The sequence below is a fragment of the Xenopus tropicalis genome, chromosome 7 (assembly GCF_000004195.4).
Source record: "Xenopus tropicalis strain Nigerian chromosome 7, UCB_Xtro_10.0, whole genome shotgun sequence".
NCBI lineage: Eukaryota > Metazoa > Chordata > Amphibia > Anura > Pipidae > Xenopus > Xenopus tropicalis.
The window spans coordinates 23704300-23718101 of record NC_030683.2 but is presented as its reverse complement, the minus strand read 5'-3'; the positions used below and the strand labels follow the sequence as shown (position 1 = coordinate 23718101).

At 40.0% G+C, this 13802-nt stretch overlaps 1 long non-coding RNA gene across 1 annotated transcript; it reads right to left on the bottom strand.

Moving 5' to 3' along the window:
* Window positions 1–7334: 7334 nt before the first annotated feature.
* LOC116412434 lies at window positions 7335–13576 on the bottom strand. Its single transcript, XR_004223694.1, has 2 exons — window positions 13396–13576; window positions 7335–7657 (listed from the first exon to the last, which is right to left on the bottom strand). It is a non-coding gene; the product is annotated as an uncharacterized LOC116412434 (long non-coding RNA).
* Window positions 13577–13802: the final 226 nt, after the last annotated feature.

The following is a 13802-nucleotide window of genomic DNA, read 5'->3' as shown; positions in this document are numbered from 1 at the left end:
TTGCACTGTGAATTTTTCCACCTACCCCTTTCTATTCATTGTATGGGATTTTTAGAAACATATTTATTAAATGGTGAACTCTAACTTTCACCCATTAATAAATACACCTCTAAGAATCCCATAGAAATGAATAGAGAGCAGTGGAATTTTACTGTGGTGGGCTCTAATTTCAATTCTAATCTGCCCCTTACTACAGTGTGTTTTACATTGTCTACAATGCAAAAAATTAAAAAGCAAATTACTTTATATTATTATATGTTATTTTATTATTAAACACAGAAATAGGACAGAATAAAAATTACAAAAATACTGTATGGGATCCGGTATCCGGAAACCTGTTATCCAGAAAGTTCTGAATTACGGAAAGGCCATCTCCCATTAACTCCATTATAAGCAAATAATTATTATTTTTAAAATTGATTTCCTTTTTCTCTGTAATAATAAAACAGTACCTGTACTTGATCCCAACTAAGATATAATTAATCCTTATTGGGGCAGAACAGCCCTATTGGGTTTATTTAATGGTTAAATGATTCCCTTTTCTCTGTAATAATAAAACAGTACCTGTACTTGATCCCAACTAAGATATAATTACCCCTTATTGGGGGCAGAACAGCCCTATTGGGTTTATTTCATGGTTAAATGATTCCCTTTTCTCTGTAATAATAAAACAGTACCTTGTACTTGATCCCAACTAAGATATAATTACCCCTTATTGGGGGCAGAACAGCCCTATTGGGTTTATTTAATGGTTAAATGATTCCCTTTTCTCTGTAATAATAAAACAGTACCTGTACTTGATCCCAACTAAGATATCATTACCCCTTATTGGGGGCAGAACAGCCCTATTGGGTTTATTTAATGGTTAAATGATTCCCTTTTCTCTGTAATAATAAAACAGTACCTGTACTTGATCCCAACTAAGATATAATTACCCCTTATTGGGGGCAGAACAGCCCTATTGGGTTTATTTCATGGTTAAATGATTCCCTTTTCTCTGTAATAATAAAACAGTACCTGTACTTGATCCCAACTAAGATATAATTACCCCTTATTGGGGGCAGAACAGTCCTATTGGGTTTATTTAATGGTTAAATGATTCCCTTTTCTCTGTAATAATAAAACAGTACCTGTACTTGATCCCAACTAAGATATAATTACCCCTTATTGGGGGCAGAACAGCCCTATTGGGTTTATTTAATGGTTAAATGATTCCCTTTTCTCTGTAATAATAAAACAGTACCTGTACTTGATCCCAACTAATATATAATAAAAACAGCCCTATTGGGTTTATTCAATATTAAAATGATTTTTAGTAGACTTTAGGTACGGAGATCCAAATAACAGAAAGATCCCTTATCCGGAAACCCCCAGGTCCCGAGCATTCTGGATAACAGGTCCCATACCTGTATATAGTTGCACATATGTTTCAAAGTTTCGAAAGAAACAGGTTCCAAATAGTTTCTAACCATTCCCAATCCTTTATTTCTATTATTAAGCATCGATTCTTTACTTTTATCACACAATATAATATTACAAAGAAAAAAAAATGTCCCCCCTTTATCTTATTGATGGGCTTTAATAAATCCCCTATCTCCCCACAAAATCAAAAACTTGTAAATATCTCTGAGCCGAAATTGGTACAAATATAAAATTCTTTCCTTGTTTATGTTGTATCAGATAACATTCCCCTCACTCTTCCAATCTCTGTTTCATTTCGTCCTTTTGTTTTGAGCGGAGCAGGCAAAACATTCTCTATTTGCACCTTTGATGTATGGCTAATGGTGGCGGCGTTGATTAAATGATTCCTAAGGAGAAATAAAAAAAAAAAAAAAAATGAAATTCAAGAGACGAATGGTGGTTTGAATACTTCTGTTATTGATTGCTTTCAGATGAATTGCATCTCTCATAATCTACCAACATAAAGCCATTTACTAAAGCGGTTTCAAATGGAGCAACAACAAAAAAAAATCCTACGAAAGTTAAGTTCCATAAAGTTTGTGGCCAGTTTCCTGATGATTAAAACTTGCCTCCAGTACTGGAGTCTATGGGAGAGGGACTTTCTGTAATTCGGAGCTTTCTGGATAACGGTTTTCCGGATAAGGGATCCCATCCTGCTAACAGGAGAACTGGCCCTGGGGGGGGGGGGGGGGGTGCCTAACATTTGACACTCCCTTCAGTTATTCCCCATTTTTCTCCATAAATACTACATGCTGGAAGTCTAAAAATGCTGGCCACAACTTACAACTGATTTTTGAAACAACTGCAATTGCTTTCATTTTGACATATCAGGTGCATTAGGGGTAAAAAACACTTCAAATTGCACTTTGCACACTGCACTGTGTCGGCAAATGACCCTTTATATCTGATACGATAACGATTGCACTCATTTCAGATCACTTCTTCTTAAAGAGATTCTGTAATGATTTTTATGGGGTACTTTTTATTTCTAAATGACACTGTTTACACAGCAAATAATTCACTCTACCATTTAACATTTTATTCTTGAACCAACAAATGTATTTTTAGCTGTAATATTGGTGTGTAGGCGCCATCTCAGTGCATTGAGTCTGAGCTTTCAGAAGGAGCCAGCGCTACCCATTAGAACTGCTTTCAGGTAACCTATTGTTTCTCCTACTCCCATGTAATTGGAGGAGTCCCAAGCCGGACTTGGATTTCTTACTATTGAGTGCTATTCCGATACCTATTGGGAGCTGCTATCTTGCTGCTTTCCTATTGTTCTGCTGATTGAATGCTGGGGGGGGGGGGGGGGGCATATCACTGCAAATTGCAGCACAGCAGTAAAGTGTGACTGAAATTTATCAGAGCACAGGACACGTGCAGTGCAATGTCCAGTTTCCCCCACAATGCAACATTTTCACCTCAGAGATTCCAACATAATAGCACAATGTAGCATCGGAGCAGCATTAGCCACCAACTGACCCAAGTCAGTTCCATGGCATTATGTGCAATCACACCGGGATTTTTCCCGGTGTCCCGGCGGCCCAGTGCGACCCTGGATTTGCCAATAGAAAACTTCAGGAGCATTTTCCTGATAGTCAGGATTCCCAAGTTTCAGAATTGCTTATCCTACCCTAAAGTATGTTAGTAAACACGCTGACCCTCATGCAGGCTCATTTATAAGAAGTTTGGAGGCAAAAGGACAGCAATGAAAGTCAACTGTAGGACAAATAGAGGATACAATGCTCAGCTTATAGTACCCAAGACTGGTGCATTGTTTGAACAAAGCGCCAGCATATAAGTGACTAAAATCCCTTTGCTGCGTCGAACTACTTGGTGCCACAATGGTTCTACTTCCTTCTCCTTTAAGTCTCATTTACCATTAAAAGATGCAACCAGTAGGTGACAATAATGCATTTAGGTTTGAATGCATTATGTGTCAATGTGCAACATGCAAGGGGCAAATGGAACCCTGTTCTTTTAATGGCACAGACCAAGTGTAAAACACAGAGTTCCCATTACTCACATATAGTATTACTCTGCCTCTCTTTGATAAAATAGTCTTTAAAAATATAGAAATCTACAAACGGTGATCTCTTACTTTCACCCATAGATAAATATGCTCCCAAAAACCTATAGGAATTAATAGAGAGTGGCGGGATTTCAGACTGCTGAATCATGACCCACAAAGAGTACAGTTTTATCTATTTTTAAAAAATGTTAAAGTTTATTTTTTATATTTGCTCAGTTCCGGCTTTTCTTTAGAGTATGAGGTTTTGTGGGAAAGCAGTCACATGGTATGCCTGTGCTCTACGAACAACATTTTCCTGTTTCTCACAAAAGCTTTTTATAGTTAGTTGGCGCCCCTCCATCCCCAGCCTACAGCCTACGATGTTCCCTGCATAGATAGTGACCTCATGCAGTTTATTTCTGTTTTATGTAGAATATGGATCAGACCGAGGGACACAACAAGGTGAGGATTCCTCTGCAGCTAAAAGTTCAAATTAAATGCCTATAAGCTCAGGGTGTCTTTACCCAAGGGTAAGGTTTACAGTAAATTACCAAATGACAAAGGTGTCACTTACGAATGCAGCCTCAAGTGCAGACTTTCAAAGATGGATGCAAATGTTCTCCCACTGTGCCCACCCTGCCTCATCTTCTAAACTGTGTGCACCTATTGATGCTGGAGAACCTTGGAGGTACTGCCACCCTGAATGTGATGGGTATTTCAGGGTTGCCACAACAGCTTGACTCAATAGGAGCAGCAGACTTGTGAAGTTCCGTCTTCTGGTGAAGTTAGCAGTCCTGTCTTGCTCTATGGTTTAGATTCTAGATACAATGGTATCAACTCAGGTGCCTACTCTGCCTATACCCTGTTTTGCCCCAGGCAAAAGTAGGGCTGCCACCTTTTTCTATAAGGTATATGGGAGCATTTACCACTGGGCATGGAGGGAAGGTCCACAAGCTGGCAGATTGTAACATAAATGGGTGGGGCCATGGTGTCACAGGGTGGAGTTTAATCATCAAGGGAACCAAGCTGCATCATCAAGCATGGAAATAAGTGGATTGGAGAATGAAGTTGAGTATGGAGGGGGAAAGGGGTAGGATGAATGCAGATCAAAGGCAGGTTAGGGCCAAATTGACTAGTAATTTAAAATTTACCAGCAATGTACAAATGACAAATTTACCAGCCCTGACCTTGGCTGGTATCTTAATGGATAGTTGGCAACCCTAGGCAAAACCCATTTTGAATGACACAAACCTCACTATGAAAAGTCAGAGATACAACTTGCATCTATCTGATTTGCAATTGTTTTGCAATTTAGTTCAGTTAGGTGGGAGTGGGAATTTCAGAGCTTTGGTCATCTGCCTAGGTGGGTGGCAATGTTCCTTCTTGGTAAACAAGCAGATATTAGCTTTCATCAGTGTCAGACTGGCCCACCAGGATACCAGGAAAACGCCCAGTGGGCCCTATTTCCCTATTTCTGAATGGAAAGAAATAGGAGAAATAGATGGAAGGATAGATACTAGCATGTAAATAAAAGAGACAAGGAGAATAAAGAGGTTGGGTGAGGAAAGGAGGAAAAATAGTTGGAGAGTGGGCCTAGGGTCTAAGGTTTTCTGGTGGGCCCCCGGGGTCCCAGTCCGACACTGACTTTCATGGGCTCCTCAAAAACCTTTTGTGCAGAGCGGTGGGCCCATCTGAGCCAATATAGAAGTGTATCCACCAACCACTCTACACAGTTCCTCAGTTTGTTGTGTCCACTGCTGTCATAATCCTTGGGTGCAAACACAAGTGCACAGCAGAAGGAGAACACTGGCTGTTGGGGATGTACTTTCTATTAAGTCTGCATTATAGCTTATTTCTTATTGCTGTTTGTTTCTAAATGATTGTGTAAATTTATGTTTTGCCATTAATTGAGAACTTGTGAACTGGTGAGACATGTAATTTCTCATGTGCTGAGCCTAAGAATGCATCTGACAAATGGGCAACCCATGAACCTTTTACATCCCTGACAGAGCTCCCGCAGGTCTATATGGTATCTGGCGTGCCAGTGCTTCCCATAGTTCCTCATTAGCAATCCAAGTCAGAAGTTAAGAAAGAAACCTGCGCTCCCAATTCTGGATCAACAGAGCATTTTATCATTGGTTCTGGGAGATGGCTCGTGATTGATCTTTAAACTTGCAATGGAAAAATCATTAGCGTAAGACAAGATGGGGTTTGCAAAAAAAAAAAAAAAAGCTTTGGGGACTTTTGAAAATATTAATTAGCATGAAGTAATCTGCATTTGTAATCAAAGGCATTTGTCATGGAAACAAATTGCACCGGAGAGTGCACAGGTTTAGGTTGCATAAAATATGTTAACTATAAAGCATTGACTTCAGATATTAAGATATCTAAGATAACTAATATATATAACATAATATGTACACACAAAATATAGTACCATATAGTACACAAATACCCCATTGCTCAGCCCCTGTAGGGGATGCCTCCAAAACCATTGATACAGTTACTATAAATACACAGCACCTGATATATCAATAGAGCCAAGGCTTAAAGAAACAAAAGCAAATCATGTTGTGTTTATATGGCTTGATAAAGGGCACATGGTTGGCCTGAAATGTTGCATTTGTGATGTTATTCTTTTAATACACTAATTTGCAAAAAAATATATTGTATAAAACAGCTCATATGTAAAATTCTGCATCATCCAAATTAACTGTTTTCATGACAATATACTTTTTTTAGTAGTATGTGTTATTGGGTAATCCTAAATGAAAAATTAAGTGCTGACCCACTGTGGATCATATGATTCATGATGCCCACGCACAAAAAAATGGCACTCATACATGTTAGGCCCCATCAGCCATTAACAGGCAAAATTCTGTATTTTACTTCCACACTACTTCCTGTTACAGCTGCATTATTTCCTGTCAGGTGATCTCTGAGGGAGCACACACACCATTACAAAATGGCGGCTCAAGGGAAAAGATGTTAAAGGGCAATATTTACTGACATATATATTCCAGTTTGGTAAGATTCTTCAATGGGTAATCTGTTAGTTAAGCATTGTTAGTTAAGTATAAGTCACACTGCAGAGGAATAACCAATAAAATAAATTAAAACTATTACATTCCAAGATTTTAGATCTGGATTCCCATCTGAATTCTTGGTAATATTTGGACATAGAATTTTTGAACCCAAAAATTATTTCCAAACAGGAATAACAAATAAAATAGAGTTGACTTTTGTCATGATGGTGACTTTGGCCTCCTCAGAGCTTTGTTAGCATGCTGCCCCCTATACAGACATATCCAGATCACTATAGCCAGAAATATAGTGTCAGCTGAAGCAGCTGCCAGGAAAGATAAACTTCCTTTAGGATCTAGTCAACCCTGTACCACATTTGTTATCCATATTTATAGCCATGATATTTTCAAATTGGGTAGGATTGGGTGATTGTCAGGCAGAGTTGCCCAACCAAGGTGCCGTACAGGCCCTGACAGTCAGACAGCTAGCTAAACTACCTGTGTAAGTCAGTGCATGTATGGTTAGATGCATATAGAAATTTAACATACACATGGATCATTCCTATTGCTAAGCACTAGTACAGTTGTGCTCGGGCATGCTTTGGGTGGCCATATGACATGGTGGGAAGTAGACACAATAATGAGTGTGCAATTCAGGTGACCATCATTAGTTACAGCACTTTTTCTTTTTATATTTCTAGCACTGCTGTTGCTTCAGTCTGCTGGTCAAAAGATCCTATAAAACAAGAAGAGGGAACTGCGCTCCTTGTCTCCACCCGTTGCCTCGTGACCTCTGACACAAACATGTGGCATTAACAAACGGCCCTTTTACTGTAGTCACTGAGACCTGATGTTTATTCCAAATGGTTTGTCAAGAGTATGACACAAAATGCAATAGTCAGCCAGTTCAGCTGAAAAATGACCAACTTTCTCCATGTGTGGCCATCTTTACATTGGGATTGATCCAGCCACAGTTCTATTCCAATTTGCAAGGTCTTCTTTTATGGGCAAACCATATCAACTCTTTCTTCATGTGTCATGTTTCAAGCATTTTCCCACTCCCAACAGATTTTAGGTTATTATTAGCAGGCCCTCTCCACATCATTATGTCATTTTCTTTGTATGTAATCCTCACGAGATATACAGTGTTTCCGCTTATGCTCTGCAATGAATTAAAAAGAGATTGATAGGTTATATTATTATATTCCCCGCCAATGCATACATTTCATCTCATAAAAATACATTTGATTTATGTTCAAAAAGAAACATTGTGCCAGGTTTAGTTATACATTCAGTCACTTAACAATGGCTGGGAGTATTTTTGGGTAAATAACTGGCTCGGAACTGGTATCTGACACACCCATAGGACTCCCCATGGAGCATCTTGTTTCAAGTATCAATGCGACAATTTAGCCAATAATGGTTTCATTTAATCTTATAAGACAATACAGTACAATAAAGTGATTCAAGGTCTGGGTAAAGTACTGTGTATAAAGACTTGAAGAAGGCCTACAGATGGATGCAACCAAATAACCACATACTTCCCAAGTTGTGCAAACTGGACATTTTGGAAATTTTGCTGGGTGCACTCATGCAATTGCTTCAAATGTAGTCACCATAGATTTTGCAATTTATAAAGCTAATTATCACATAACTCAATAAGATGATGGAGCTTCTTTGGTTGGAGTTAGGAGACAGATAGATGAACTAGGGAAGAATAGCACATGGAGCACAAGAACTAAGCTAGCTGCTCGGATGAGTAGTGAAACCTCTTCAGTGATTACTTAACAAGTCCAGTTGCTTTAGATTTATTTATACTAGATATTAGTCAAAAGACCAGCACAACAACAGTTAAGGGCAGGCTGCAAGTCTAAAACCAGAAAAAAGGCCAGAGGTCAAGGCAGGCAGCAAACATCAGTGTGACAGAGGTTACGGTCAGAAAGAGAAGGTTGAAAAAGTAACATCACAGAAGCTAGAAGGGCAGACAAAGCAGAAGGTCAAACAGAGAAGATCAGCAGCAGAGAGGCTAAAGGACAAGCCAGTAGTCCAGCAGAAACCAAGAAAAGGGGAGATCTTCATTCAAATGATGTACAGGTTTGTTTTTTTGTGTCTTGAATTAGGCAGAGTAGATGGACTAAATAGCTGAGTAGTGAATGCTGCTTTCTGATTGGTTGCTATGGTATACTAGAAAAGTAGCAAACTTAAGACTATTTAATATATTACTGCCTAACAGCACTAAACCGCTAAAGCTGGCCATCTACTCACTTTTCAGACCATGTTAGGGCTCTGAATTAGCATCCTGACAATTTTCGTACACGGTGATTGGTTATTTCACCGATTGGACAGGTTAGAAAATTTCTGCCGGATAACATTAATATCTGTGCATGTATGAAAATATTTCTGGGTGACCTACATTGTGTTTCCAGGACATGACGTTTGTACGATTGCTGTCTGTCAATTACCCAGCGGCCAAAACATCATCAGATTTGATTATGTTTATCCTACAATTTTAACCTGAATGTTAGTTTTAGATTTTTGCATGAAACCATACGATTGATATCCGAATGTGTATGGCCAGCTTTAAAGTTAAAGGAGTAGGAAAGGCTAAGTCACATGGGACAAATGTTAGGCACCCTCCAGTGATTCAAATCGCTCCTGTTTCGAGAAAACAGCACTGGCCTGGGGGATAAATGCAAGCGAGCGATCCTCTTCCTTCCTTCTGTTTTTGCAGCGATTACTGGGCCTGCTTGAGCGAAAAAGACGTTTGTTTTGTTAAAGTTCACTCTACTTTTCAATCTGCTGAAGGAGGAGGAGGAACGCTCACTTGCGTACTCTCCGGCCGGTGCAGTTCGTCCTAACTGGAGCACCGGCCTTGCTAATTTTTGCTATAGATTACTAGACAAACATTGCTCTTACTACTGGATGAAAATGAAATATTTTGCAAAACTTTATAAATATGCCCCTAATCATTCAGTTTGACAGCAGCAGTCGTTTGCTCATTCCAGCTGGCAGTCAGGAGGGAACGAACCTCTGAGTGAGAGAGCTTAATGTGTATGGTCACATGCGTGTACAACCCCTCTCGGCGATTAAAGTCGAAGGCAGCATTAGGGAGAATTAATTGGTTATATATTTTTGGTTTTCTTTCATCAATTTAAAATGATATGCTCCAAAAATCTCAGATAATCTGGAGGCATGACTTGAATAAGCACAAGGGAGGTCCTTTTCCATTTCCTTGGCACGATAAAGTTACTGGAAAGAAGAGAGATTGGATTTTATGCCCTACAAAGGCACTGTTTTTGGTATGAATACTTTTATTCTTTTATACTCATTCTTTACAGATAATAGCTTATGGACTTATAATAATAGCTTTTTCTAAGACCTACTGCTTGTAAACTGTATGAACGCAGGCTAATAAAAAAGAATGCCTGCCTGGGATAGTAATTTTTGAGCACCTTCTGAGGGTTGTCTAATAACTGGGACACATTGGATTCTCATAATATGCTTGGACATTACTGCATGATTGTGTATTTCATTCTTATATTGGTTGGTTTAACTGTGTAAATAGTGTCTATTTATGTAATGAGCATGGTTGAACCAGGCCCCAGCTAAGGATACATTTTATTAGCCTTTTCTTAGAGAAGACAAGTTCTATAGCCACCTTTGGTCTACAGCAGTGATCCCCAATCAGTTACTTGTGTTGCTCACCACCCCCTTTTATGTTGCTTTCAGTGTCCTCTATGTAGGAGCCCATTTTTATATTTTTGGCTTGGAGACAAGTTTTGGAAGCACGGAGACAGTTTTACTCCAAGCAGAGCCTCCTGCAGGCCAACAACCACATGGGGCTACCAAATAGCCAATCACAGCCCTTATTTGGCACCCCCAAAGACCTTTCTTCATGCTCGTGTAACTCACCTACACTTTACATCTGAGTGTGGCTCATGAGTAAAAAATGTTGGGCATCCCTGGTCTATAGGAACCCATTAGCTGTCCACACACAAACAGACATCTGCTTATTTGGCTAATTCTCCAGTGTGCAAGTCTTTGTCCATCCAAGGACTGATCAGAACTTGGATAACATGGATGCATGTGCAGAGCTGTGTTTCTATATTCCATTTTGGCTTTAGCCAGTAGATTTTTGAACCTGTGTATCGGAACCTTTCAGGTTGTAGCAATCAGAATTCAGATTCACATTCCTCATACTCCTGTTTATTAGCGCTGTCCCAGCTAATGCTCCACTCTTGTTCAGCTCAACTGTTTGTAACTTTTACAAGCCATTAAAAAGAATTCATTTATACTTTTCCTTCCTTCCCACCGGGGAACAGAGAGAGACTCGACCGAGGGACATAAAGCTGACTACCAGCTTATCTCAACTACATTCAGGCAAGGAAGAGGGACAATACATTTTTAGCAGTTAATTAGAAACCAAAGTCAGTAGGAGCTCACACTGGTGGGCGGCTTTATACTTTGAGAGAGCAGAAGAAATTGTGGTCCCAGCTGCTATACACTGGCCTCAATCATTCAAACTAACCAGCAGAGTGAAGCCCTCCTCCCTTCAAACTGCCTATCTTTGATCTCATCAATATCAAACTAGTTCCAGCCTCAGTAGGATGGTATGCAGGCAGCAGGCACCGCAGTAGTTAGTGGTGGCATGTGGCTCAGGGCAGGCACCTTACCCTGCGCAGGATAGTTAGACTGCGAACTGCAGCACGACATCAAGGAAGGTCCAACTGACTGCTGCTTTAATTAGGAGGCAGAAATTATAATATTATGTTAAAGAACAAAGAGTCTCCAAAGAAAAATATGTGCTGCATATCTGACAAAGATAAATTGGATTATTCAAAATCTTCCTGATGAAATGTTACATTTTGCAACTAATTATCAATCTGTTTTATCTCCAGACCAGCTGGGCATTTTTATTTTTTTTCGTGTGTGCACGCAAGACCTGCCTTACCAATGATCTTAAGATGTCACTGTAGCGTTTACATCTTTTATTTTAAAGCTTAAATAACTAGGAAGTAGATAATGTAATTCACTGCTGAGAAGAAAGGCTGGTTAGTTCAATTCTTTCCAAAGTGATCTTCCGCTAATGAACTTCCTTAGACTATGAGTAATGAGGTTTTATTGAAATGAAGTTTATAAAAAAAGGGAGCTTTTAAAATGTAATTTAACGGGGATCCATTATTTCCATAGAAATATTCTTTATTGCCAGAGATACTTGTAAAGAAAACACTCTTGCTCCGAGATGGTAACCAGCACCCCCCCTTCATTCCGGCACGGCTTTGATTGTTGGCCCTTAACACGATAGATGCAGGTTTTTTTTTTCCAATTTCCCAATGCTCGAAAGGAATTCTTTTCTTTGCAAATGGTTTTGCTTTTTATGGTTATTGAATTAACTAATTTGAATTAATGCATTTAACAAGCATGTAGTCGTTCTGAATGGGGAAATGCTGAGAAGTGCAGAGGGGTACAGAATGGATAAATCAAAGGAAAAATACATATACACACAAATACTTTGTATTAAAAGCATTTTGTTTCAGAGACCCCCCAGCAACCAGGTTTTAAACATCAATTTTAACATTTAAGATGTAAAAAAAAACCCAGAAAGAAAAAAATAATTTAATTCTTAAGTGACAATGGTTAAAGAACCCTTTTACTAAAGGGTTGGCCCTTTGGTTGCTCCTGCTATGATTACACCCTATGGTGGGTTACAGGGTGCAGACCACAGATCTATCATGCCCAAGGGAGCCCCAGCCCTAGGTCCCCATAGCTCCGTATGTGAGCAAATTGTTAGTGTGGCTGGGGTGCCATGCCGCCCCTAAATCTGTGCCACCCTAGGCCTGGGCCTTGCCACAAATCCGGGCCTGATAAGCAGCCATTACGTTTTTTCCATTGCTTTCTGGCCGGTCTCTTGCCTCAGGTGGCAGGGAGCGGCCAGTTATCAGGGGCAGCAAAAAGCCTCTGGTAACTTTAAAGGTGGCCATACACGCTAAGATCCTATGGGTGGGCAATATTGGGCTAATTCAGGCTAATTCGTTTGTTTGGTCCTGGGGCCAAACGATCGAATGACGGGTGCAGTCAGTTCGCGGACCGCATCAACGAGTCCCCGATCCGACTAAATTTTTAAACCTGCCCGATCTACATCTGCCCAATTTTAGGCCTGATGTCAGTCGCACAGGCCTGCCATTAGTGCCCCTACATGGGCTGATAAGCTGCCGAATTGGTCTAAGGGACCGATATTGGCAGCTAGAATTGGCCCGTGTAGGGCCACCTTCAGTTTTTAAAGTTTTAAAAAAGTGAAAATTCGGATTGGCTAGTGCAGAGAGCACAATATCCCTCTCTGCACTAGCGATGTGGTCCCCTCTGTACCTGCTCCGACACTAAAATTGTAAGCATGGAGCAGTTGTTAGTTTTAGGCAGCAGCCCCAGGGTCACCACTGGCAGCAATGCATACAGAGTTGGTTTGGCCGCTTATGTTTAGTAGACTGAAAAGCCAAACTCAAAAGCAAAAAGGCGACTTGGGGCTGCAGAGGAAATCCAGATTGTAGATGTAGTTCTCAGCATTCAGGAGCACAGGCCCAGTGCAGGGGCGCAACTATGGGAGGAAGCAGACTCTGCAGTTGGTGGGGGGGGGGGGCATACAGTGTGTACCGGGTTCCTCCATTGATTTTTTTGAGGGGAGGCTGGAGCCCTGTAGTTATGCCACTGGCCCAATATTTGAAAATTCAACCTTCCACTTCAATATTACTCAGGCCAAGAAAAACAAATAAAGGCTCACGAAATGCAGTTATATTAGGGGTAACTGTCAATGGCAACATTGTTGTGAAATGTATATGAAATAAAACTACTATATACAGTAACTGTATTTGGTTAATTCACTGCATAATTAATGGTAATACTAACCTGCCACTCAAGTTCCTGCAAGCACTGAACGAACCAACTTTTGTTCATGAATAAATAATTGGGGCCCTACAGTTTTATTAGTTTGCTGCAGTTTTCAATCACGTTGTAAGAAATATTAGCAATTTAATGCAATCAAAAACTCTAAACATTGCTCCCTGTAGTCTTCAGGAACCAGCTAGGGGAAGGATTTGGCTACAACTCATAGTGGTATATTTATCATGTTGTGTAAAAAGTGGAGGGAAGCATTTACTGGTGATGTTGCCCAGGGCAACCAATCAGCAATTAGATTTCAACAGTTAGAAAACCAAAGCAAAGCATCTGATTGGCTGCTATGAGCAACCAGTCACCAGTAATGTTTTACTCCACTTTTTAAACAGCATGATAAATATACCCTATAGTGTACAGAA